This window comes from Filicampus tigris, chromosome 10, assembly GCF_054856515.1.
Source record: "Filicampus tigris isolate MCC_2025a chromosome 10, RoL_Ftig_1.0, whole genome shotgun sequence".
In the NCBI taxonomy this organism is placed as follows: Eukaryota; Metazoa; Chordata; class Actinopteri; order Syngnathiformes; family Syngnathidae; genus Filicampus; species Filicampus tigris.
The window spans coordinates 16,444,424-16,454,959 of NC_141226.1; the positions used below are offsets into that span (position 1 = coordinate 16,444,424).

The following is a 10,536-nucleotide window of genomic DNA, read 5'->3' on the forward strand; positions in this document are numbered from 1 at the left end:
CTGTGCCCTTTAAGTTTATAGAGCTGCATTAGAAGAGAAGCAGCCGGTGATCAGAGGGAAAGGGGGACTGTGAGACAACCCCTTGAGAATATCTAAACTCCTTTGTTAGAATGACCTAATGCTGAAATCATCCCTTGTCTAATCTTATAAACAGCGTGGCCTTCAAAGCAGACCAAAAATAAAAAGAAGAAAAAAAAAAGGGAGCGAGCCCACTGTGATGTTAAGCATGACGCGACATAGTCCGAGCATTGCGCACAACAAAGCCATGACTGATATGTTGTGGTATTTGGCACTAAAGCAAACACACTGAAACGCTCCTACTGCAGGTCAGAGCAGGACCACTTTTGAGGCTGGAGCCTCACTTAAGGTACTGTAGTGTTCACTTTCTCTTAATGCAAAGCGCCTTTCATATTTCATGAGTACTCAAAAATAAAAAGAGGTTTTTTACCCCCCTCCGCTTTCCCTTTTCTCACCGCTTTTTCTCCGGCAGTGCATTTCCTGACTAGAGATTAAATAATTCCATCAGAATCCTCTTAGGATGGGTTACCAGCACTTGGCAATTAAACAATTACATTTAATCAGCATGGGGCGACGCTTCAAGTCACCCTCATTTCAGACGTTGATTAAAAGCAATTCTTCAGTGGTTATTGCTGCCGACGCCGGCAACTCGGCTCAGGTTTTCTGCCGTCTGTGCGGCGGGGTCAGGCCGGATAGCAATATGGCAAGTTCAGTAGTTCCTGGGGGGGTGACGTTGGGGGGGGGGGGCGTTACCGCCTCTTGTGGGTAAAGCGGTAATGGCAGACCTTCTATTGTCACTTAAATCGGAGCTTGTTAGATTACTTGGAGGCCTTTTGACCCGACGGTAGGAGAGACTCAGAGAACAATAGAATGGAGAGGAGCATTAGGAGGAGCATTTAGTTACATTATGCTTGTGGGAGTCCAGATTCTATGTGAGGCAATGTGTGTGTGTGCATAGTGTTTATGGTATATATATATAATCACTCATGTACTTGCACCTAAGTGCACAAGGCTTGAATTAAAAGCACTTGTGTGTTAGCTGTACATCATGTTTGAGTGCAAGGTGGCAAAGTGCTGGAGCCAACAAAGCTTTTCCCTCTGCACATGGAACCCAGGTGCTTCTCTTTTCTAAGACACCCCGCTAACTCTCCAAGCTTCTTCATCAGCTGGCACCCACCCTCAAAATGCCAGTCCTGGCCTCCAACATGAAACAGCTTTTGGGGAATGGACGCACACAGGAATATAAACCGTGAGTCATCACAGGCTCACTCAGTAGACCTGCACATCCAAATGAGATTCAATAGTGAGCTGTCACCGTCCCCCCAAAAGACAATAATGCTTACCGTAAAATCCAATGTGTAATATGCACCTGTGTATAATACACCTATGCGCCAGCCCCACCGAAATCAACCTTAAAATGTATTTTTTTTCTCTGCTCCCATGTATAATAGCTATAATAGCATATATAATAGCATGCTAGCGATGCTAGCCACTAGTGTGGCCGCTGCTAAACGCTGGAAACAAAGCAACTTCCAAATAAAAGCATCCCTTGGCATTGATGTCTGTATGTTATTTGGTTAGGTAAGGTTTATTTTGTAGTTGGCATTTTTACCGCGTTGGCGGCATGATGCACAGCATGAACTATTGTTGCAGCGGTGCCTATGCACTGGTAAACGTCTAAATGTTTGTGTCATATTAACACTCATGTATAATACTTTCCCCTGATTTGGTATCATTTTTGGGCGGGGAAATTCATTGTATGCACGGGATGTTACGGTTATTATGAATGTCACTGGGGGTTTTTTCAGCAAAAAAAATAAAATAAATAAAACTACATAAAGAAAAAAAACAAGCATGTGCTTACTGCGCTACTAGTGTGTAGTGTACTTGAGATAACCAACACTTCACACCACAGACATAATGCCACCAAACATTGAGAGAGTTAACCAAAACTCTGGGTTATTATTCGAGTGAAGGCAGAATTATTCATACTGGACCATACAGTGGAGTTCAATAGGTTGTGTAGGTGTACCTACTGTTGTGGTCAGTGAATATATATCTGGTCATTAATTTCAGGCAGCAGCATTACAAACAATACTGATTTTACATGAAGCAGTCAAATATAGATAAAAGCTTTCACCGGGGCGGGACTGTAGACATTTTTTTTTCTAGTGTGGCATCATAGCAGCACTGTAGCAATCGTCTCCTCTAATGACATTCCCCTAGTACCTCCTTGCCTCTGCAAAAACCTCATGGGGGAAGTGCTACAAAAAGTGATAATTACATGAAATATACATAGAGAATAAAGGGGGCATGTTTACATAACCAGACCCATAAATATCTGACTGAGAAGACATTGTTCCACGTCTCCTTTTAAGCGGATCTCTTTGGGACGCCATTTTAATGACATGATGGTTTAAAGAGATGCCTGCTTCGTCTCGTTCCATATTTAATTAACTTTTGCTTTTTTTTTTACCTCTCTCTGACGCGCTGAGGAGAGCAAAAAAAAAAAAAAAACAACTGAATAAAGAAAGCGCAAAAGAGACAAACACATGCGAGATAACGGGGAAACAATAAATAGCTGGGAGAACAGAGCAGGAGGCTGGGGGAACATGAGGAGAGACCTTGTTATGCTTTTGTGAGCTGTTTACAATACAAGATGCAAAGGGGTGGGGGGGTGCATGGAGGGAGACATGGTTGGGTGAAGAGGGGCGGCTAGGGGTAAAGGATGAAAAAGATGGTGGGGATGAATGGGAAGCTCGGAATTAAAAAGGACAAGGGTACGATTGAGACAGACAAAGCGAAAGGTGGAGTGCAGGGAAAGCTGTGATCGAACGTCAGAAATAAACAAACAAGGGAATTGCATAAAGTGAAACCTCAAGTCGTACAAACAAACATATTACCTGCCACAAAATAGTTACCTCATTAAACTTCCATTCAGTGAGCATTGCTGCTACCTGTTAGCTACCAATGAGCTTCAGCTGGCTACTAGTGCAGCTAAACACGTTGCGGACTCATTCCTGAGTCAGTAATCATCGCCTCCAATGGTGGCGAATAAGCTACACTTCTACTCTGACAAGTATCGTTCTCACAAAGGGATGACGAGTAGGAATTAACAGGACGGAGAAGCAAGGCTAATTGCTAATGTAACTGTAATCGTGACACACCGGAATTAACGGCTACTGGAGGCCGTGATGGCCAGGACCGGTCCGGAAATAACCCGGCCGTTTGGAAAATTCATCTATTTCCCTGAAATTCCTGATGGCCAGCCCGCCAACGTTCATTGACACTAAGATTGCCACAAGATGATGCCAAAGCAATACTTTTATTTCTTTGGCCTCTGCACTGCATAAGTGAGTTTTTCAGCTCATAATGTTCAGTATGTTCCGCAATAGGAGCCAGAAAAAAAACAGTTTGAATCTGTTATTTTTACGATAAAAAAAAACTACACATAATGCCATTGACTGACAATTCAAAGGCCTAGATAGACCAATCCGACGTTGGCCAACTGTGACCGACGCTTACCCCCTGTGGTGTTGGTGCGGCTGTCTGCACATCATTCTGGAAAAATACACCACAACGACAGCCGGCGACCCTGACCATTAAAAGTACCTTCTGCGCATGCGAGAGATGTAATACCCTTCCATACCATTGGCGGCAGTAGTCACTATTCGTCATGGTTAGAAAAATCCAACCAGAAAGCTACATTGTCAGCCCTCGCTCTTGTACTTGTAAGAAGATTAAGGCAGCAAAAAAGCGTGCTCACTATTTATCCGCATTTGTCACTTCCCGTTCGTGCTCCGAGCGCTGATTTGCTAGCTAACAGCCAATTAGAGTGACTAAATGTCACGACTCACGACGCCGATTCAACATGCTGAAACGCCCACCAGACGCTTCCTGACCGGTTACGACGCTACGACGGTGGTCTCTACACCAATCAGACGGCGCAATCAGACGCCACGACGCTTCCCGACCTCCGATTGGTGTATCTGGACCTTAACAGTTTAATTACAGTAGATGTGTCCCATCAATAAACACAAGCTCATCCTCATCAACACCCATGCTGATTCGTTAACAACACTTCTGAAGAGTGGTGCATTCACACACACGCCTTTAACACAGAGACATTTGAGCATGCGTCCAATGAAACAATGTTGTAGATCTCAATATGACCTCCTCTCTGGCAGGTTGTTTAATTTTTCCAGCTGGATACAGTGTGTGTATTCTGCATTATTGATACTTACATTCCGCTTGTTAAGATCCTTGTCCTCGCCTCATCACAGCAAAGTTGCAGCAAGTTTTTTACCCTCAGCTGGTTTATATTTCGGTGTTACAGTACATGCATTTTTGAAAAGTCTGCACCCACTCTCTCCTACCCGGGGAAACAACAAAAAAATTGCACGGTATGACTGCTTGTTTGCACAGTTACAGAATAATAATAATAATAATAATAATAATAATAAAAATATAGATTCAGATTGACTACTGTGACCCCCACAGTTTGTGAATCCTACTTAATTGGTTAAGCAAAAATTATAACCACAAAAACTCTGCTTTGCATTGGAGTGTAATTTCAGGAAGCAATGGACATATAATGTGCATGGCCCAATTCCCCAAATTAAATGAATTACATCAAGGTAAGTCCTCAATGTCGGTTCAAGATTTATAAGAGGTGATACATGTTTAACTTAAAATAATAAGATTCATAAAACTTTTGAACGCTGTCTATGAGAAAGCAACTCACCCAGACGTTTCATGTAATACTGTACTGGCTTTGCCTCAGTGGTGTTAGCATACGGCTACTTGGCTAACAACAACACTCGGCTTCAGCAAGTGAAAGAGCTTTGCTCGAAATTCCTCGAGTGGAACGCCCAAATCTGCATAATCCTTTTTTATATTTATACAAGTTATAAACTGGCAATTTTACAAATATAATCAGGACAGCTTTTACGGGTTTCTTTCCTGGCATTCTTTCCTGGCACTCTTTCCTGGTGAAAAGGTAGCCCCGCCCCCTTAAAAACATTGATAGGCTACAATCGTGCATTAACTAGAAATTGATTTGCTGAGAGAAAAGATTGATAGCTAGTAATCCAATGAGCAAACAGGAAAATGCCTCAAGCCGTTCAAAGTCAGCATTGAGCATGGGAAATCCAAAAATCTTTTGAAATTCATTTATTGATTCACGTTCCACCACGTATCCACACATATGTTAACAAAGATTAAAAAAATCAATCCATCTATCCATCCATCGACCTATCTATCTATCTATCTATCTATCTATCTATCTATCTATCTATCTATCTATCTATCTATCTATCTATCTATCTATCTATCTATCTATCTATCTATCTATCTATCTATCTATCTATCTATCTATCTATCTATCTATCTACCTCGATTTCTGCATGCAATGTATAGACACAAACAAAATAGTATACATAAAGTTACCTTGGATACACGCATGCAACAACAATAAACCATAGAGCGAATCTTAAGGTCGCGGCGTCCATTTTGCTGACACAGTTCGGCGGTGAAAAGATGGTTCCGTGGATGTGGAGTGCCGTTGTGAGAGATTGGGTTACCCCGCAGACACTCCCAGTGGATCTGCCGGCCAAATGGATCTGGATCTCACGCTCGGGCGCCCATATTGAATGCCATAAGAGGTCTCCGAGGTCTCCTTCAGTAGGAGGAATGTGCAGCCTAACAATGTGGAGTTTGCACCCAGCTACATTTTTACACCAAAGCAGAGCGACAGCTTCGTGTTTGGCTTAGTTACTCAACTGCAGATGGGGGTGGGTATCTATTAATAAGGAGATGTCTCTCAGGAGAAGGGGGTTACATATTACAATTTATGTCAAGTGAAAGTGCAGTTTTACAACAAAATAAAAAGGACTATTAAACACCTGCTTGAAGACATCATTAAAGACACCCTCTCCACACAAATGGTGCGCAAGACATTTGTTTAGAACACACACACACACTTTAATTAATTAATTAATTAATTAATTTCATTAATCTGAGACCACATATGTACAGGTATGTCAGTGCTGCTGTTTTGGTTAGCAAAAGACTTCGACTGAGCTTGGCAGTGTACAATTTAGACTAGATAGTTACTACCTGTTTTCTGTCCGAAGGTGATTAAAAAACTCTCTGGTATTAGGCAAAGCTGGGCATTTTACTATTTTGCTAAAATTTCCCGGTCCGTTTATCGCCTTCCGCTCTGCAGCCAGGGTACCCTTGCAACGTCTGTCTATCCGCCTTTTAGTCCGGCCGGAACAAATAGCCTATCGGCCGGTCAGACTGTCATTTTAAATGGGCTTCTGTTTGCGTCTACAAAATGCAACCAACTTCTACCTCATCCCCCACCTATCCCCGCTGAATAAAATGTACCGTAATTGACAAGTATACTTGTCAATATTAAGGATTTACAGCTCTCCATATTTGTGCCAGCCTGCGGGATGGTATCATCCTGCTGAAGCTTCAGAGTCCTCCCTTGGATACAAAGTCTGTTGAATATATAAAAGAACAAAAAAAAAAAAAAAAAAAAAAACTAAAACACAATTCTACACACATCCTGCACATTGCAGCTCCTCTGTAACATCTGCCTCAAAGAGTCCGGTTCCAACAAAAGGCTGGCTGGGCTCTTTGCCGGCGTTCGCGCCACAACACCGCCGAGGTTTTAAGTTATCTCTGAACGAGCCATCCGTTCTGCCGCTTTCTGATGGAAGAATACTGGGGGGCTGTGTAATTATATCGCTTTAAATGAGCCCCTGAGAACGCTCCTGCCAAAGCGCCCACAAAGTCTCACACTTTGGCGCGCGTCAGAAAGGCAACTCTTGCACTTGTCGGTGTGCGTGTGTGTGTGTGTGTCTGCTTAGGCTGGCATTAAGAGAGAGGCCACAGTGGTTCTGAAACGCCTCACAAGTGAATTTAATTAAATCATAAATATGAGCTGGAGGCCGCCACCCAATTTAATGTAATGGATGATATGGGCCAGTCCGTCTTTGGCAAAGCAAAGTTCTGGACTCGATCGAATGCCCTTGAAGCTTATTAAAAGTGTTTGGCACGCGGACATGCTAGCAAAGTTGTTAAATGGATGGCGTGGCTTGCTTTCAGTAAGGCGGTTCATCAACCTGGAATCGACCATCTTTAATTTTGATTGAGGGGTGTTCCAAGGTCTCAACAGAAGACACTTAAGTTGTGTTTAAAATTACAACTTTTAAACATAAACAAGAACGTAAATACATGACGCTTGCAGATGAAGAAGTAACAATACAATAATAATACAAAATAAAAATACAAAATTAAATTAGAAATACAAAAAAATACAATTATTATTATTTTTTTAATAGTCAATTAATCCATCCATCAATATTTCTATATTACTTATCCTGTTAATACATACTGTACAGGAGAACCTCTGCACTACTACAAACTATGACTCTCATGCTAAAACAAATAGTGCAAAATATATTTGGAAAAGCATTATCTTTGGGGCTGGACAATTCAATGAATTCAAATTGACATTGCAATGTTGTAGTAGTAGAACGCAATTTTCAAATTGCAGAGGCGTGGGTTTTCTCCAGGTACTCTGGTTTCCTCCCACATTCCAAAAACATCCATGGTAAGTTGATTGGACTCTCTAAATTGCACCTAGGTGTGATTGTGAGTGTGGTTGTTTGTCTCTGTGTGCCCTGCGATTGGCTGGCAACCAATTCAGGGTGTCCCCCGCCTACTGCCCGAAGGCAACTGGGATAGGCTCCAGCACGCCCCGCGACCCCTGTGAGGAGAAGCGGTATAGATAATGGATGGATGGATGGATATCTGAATATATTTGATCATTTATTTATATAGTTCCTTAGATAAGTTCAGTGTTGAAGAGGTGCTGTGCACATGTTAACATATTATTGTTTCATGAAACATTTAAAGTGGAAGTGATAAAGCCGCAGATGTTTGCAACATTGTTGTAATCTGAAAAATGTAGGATTTCTGTTTACACCACACTTTGGTAAAGTTTTGTTAAATTGTCATGGTGAACGCTCAAAAGAATGCGAGTCAAAGTGTGTAGTAAGTTAACAACTCGAATTGAAGTAGATAAACAGTCTTTCATTTGAATTCATGGTAATTACATTTATGTATAATAAATTTGATATTGTTTATTGTGATACAGATTCATTTGTTGCTTGTGTTTGTTACAAAAATATATGTACGGGAAAAGGACCTTGAAAAAATAATCACATATTAATTTGCAATCCCCCCCAAAAAAATTCACAATGACCACATTTTTCCTTTAGCATTTTTTCCCCTCATGTAAGATGTAATTTAATTTTACACATGCACCTATTGTACTGGGGCAGACAAGTAAGCATCATTTGTCATTGTAGCTTCACAACCGACAAGCTTTGAAAAACTAAAGCAAAAGCTTGAATGAATGCTGTTGAAGTCTCACCGCTGATGAATCATCAGAGGTGATGGGCAGATGTTGTCTGTTTCATCCCGTTCTGCAAATCTTTTTCTCGGTCTCCTGTAGTGCTGGCGCCTCCCTAAATAGACCGAGAGCGAGGGTGAGTGTGTGGAATGGGACCGCACAGGGTGATGGGTAATGGAGTCATTAATAACGTGGACCTCCCTCAAGAAGCTCAGATGTTCGTTAACCAGAGCCACAAGGGAGCTACAGGGAAATATAAAGCACTTTAATATCAGATTTTTTTTTCTTTTTCATGATTGTGTTCATGCTGTCATAGGTCTTGTCTGATAGGTTAATTGCAAGCACACACATTTATAGACTGTGTACATGGAGAGCAACCTTGAGGGGCCCCAAACTGTCAAAAATAATGTTCAAATAGGAAACCATTTGTGTCCCTTTCACTAATGTATCCCATGAGACTAATTATTGGATGCCAGTGGAAGTGTTTGCACCTTTTCCAGGGTAAAAAAAGGTACCCCTATGTGTTCAAGGATTTTAGTACCACATCTAATGAGAAGTAATACAAGAGCTGTATCAAATATTCTGTTTTTATGACAATTAATAATGCTTAATTAATTTAACAAAAACGTTTATTATTGTGGTTTCCACTACGGTAGAAGTACTACAATGCATAATACTGAGAGCTTTTATTTATTGAGTGATATGTTTTAGTGCAATTTTGTACCAGAAGAATATAGTGGTGGGCAGTAAGTTTCGGACCTGGGCCTTTAGTGGGCATTTAAGTGACCTCTTTATACCATCATCACGTCGCTAAATAATTCACAAAAACGCGATATAACTATGCGTGGCATTAAAGAAGAGACAGAGCATTTCACCAATTTGTTAGGGACCTGACAATAAACTCATCTCTGACATTTTTCGTGAGGTGATTTTCGTGTGATTACGTCGCACAGGTGTGTTTCGCAATCTCTCTCAGAAAAAATAGCACAAAAAAAAAATAAAAAAATCCTGCATCTATTTTTAGTTATGATGTACAGTGGAATCTCCCCTGTCGCCTCGCTCTCAATTTGATGATTTTCATGCAGTGTTTCGATGTTTATCGCACGCACGGTAGGATAACTCATCTTTGACAGCAGCGTTGAAAGCTAGCTGCAACTGTTACTGGATATCGACCACACATAATTGAGATATTCGGGAACATGCAGAAGAAGTATCATCACGTTCGTAAACAGGAAGAAAATTGTACATGGAACCAAATTCTACACTATGGTAAAATTTGTGTCGCCTAACCTTGAATGGGGGAAGACGCAGGGAGCCGTCGACAAGGATAAGATAGCCATCTGTTGCCAGCGATGGTGTGGGAATATCTGGTAGCCAAGCAAAACACAGGAAAACAGTGGTTGCACTGCAGAAATGGATTCTATGGCACAAATAGACTATGCTTATCCTGACTCAAAATCATTCTCTTTGCTCTGACCTGTACCTAAACAGCCACAGACTGCTTCACACAGACATCAGTCACAGGCCGTTCCATTGTAACAATACATACTGCTCTTAATTTACGGGCTGAACCAAGCCAGTCAGCAGCGGTGTTGGTTGACCTAGCCTCATAAAGTGTAGTTTTTCTTGAAAGGTGCACCTTGAAAATGCATATTTAATCATGTCCTAAGCCAATCTTTGGTGCACATCTTAAACTCAAACAATGTGAGAGCTAAATATAGCCAAACCAATCATAGGACAGAAATCTACCGACGTCATTTAAGGGGAAGTCAATCCCAAAACTTTCTTCACAATAATATGTTCTATGCAGCCCCACTCGTCTAAACACGGCATTCTGTTAAACAGTAAAATCCAACCGTTTTTGTCCATCTCAGTGGGCGGCCATTTTGCCACTTGCTGGCAACTGAAAATGACATCACAGTTGCTCAGGGCTCAGCTAACAATCATTCATGACTCAGCTTTGGAAAATAAGTGACTACACACGCATACCTATGCATGTACTGTATGTGTGTGTGTGTGTGTGTGTGTGTGCATCTACACACCAATGTTGCAACTATTGAATAAAAAGCAAATGAAGACCAAAGCATTTT

The 10,536-nt window shown here is 41.4% G+C and overlaps 1 protein-coding gene across 1 annotated transcript in view; it reads right to left on the reverse strand.

The window, feature by feature from the left end:
- Positions 1-5,008, reverse strand: part of LOC147141064 (oxysterol-binding protein-related protein 1-like) — a 41,656-nt gene extending 36,648 nt beyond the window's left edge. Inside the window, exons 1-2 of the mRNA XM_086044129.1 lie at positions 4,763-5,008; positions 4,263-4,390 (exon numbers count right to left, since the gene is read on the reverse strand). The gene's annotated coding sequence lies outside the window, so the exon portion shown is untranslated. The remainder of the gene's footprint in view (positions 1-4,262; positions 4,391-4,762) is intronic.
- Between the last annotated feature and the right edge of the window lie 5,528 nt (positions 5,009-10,536).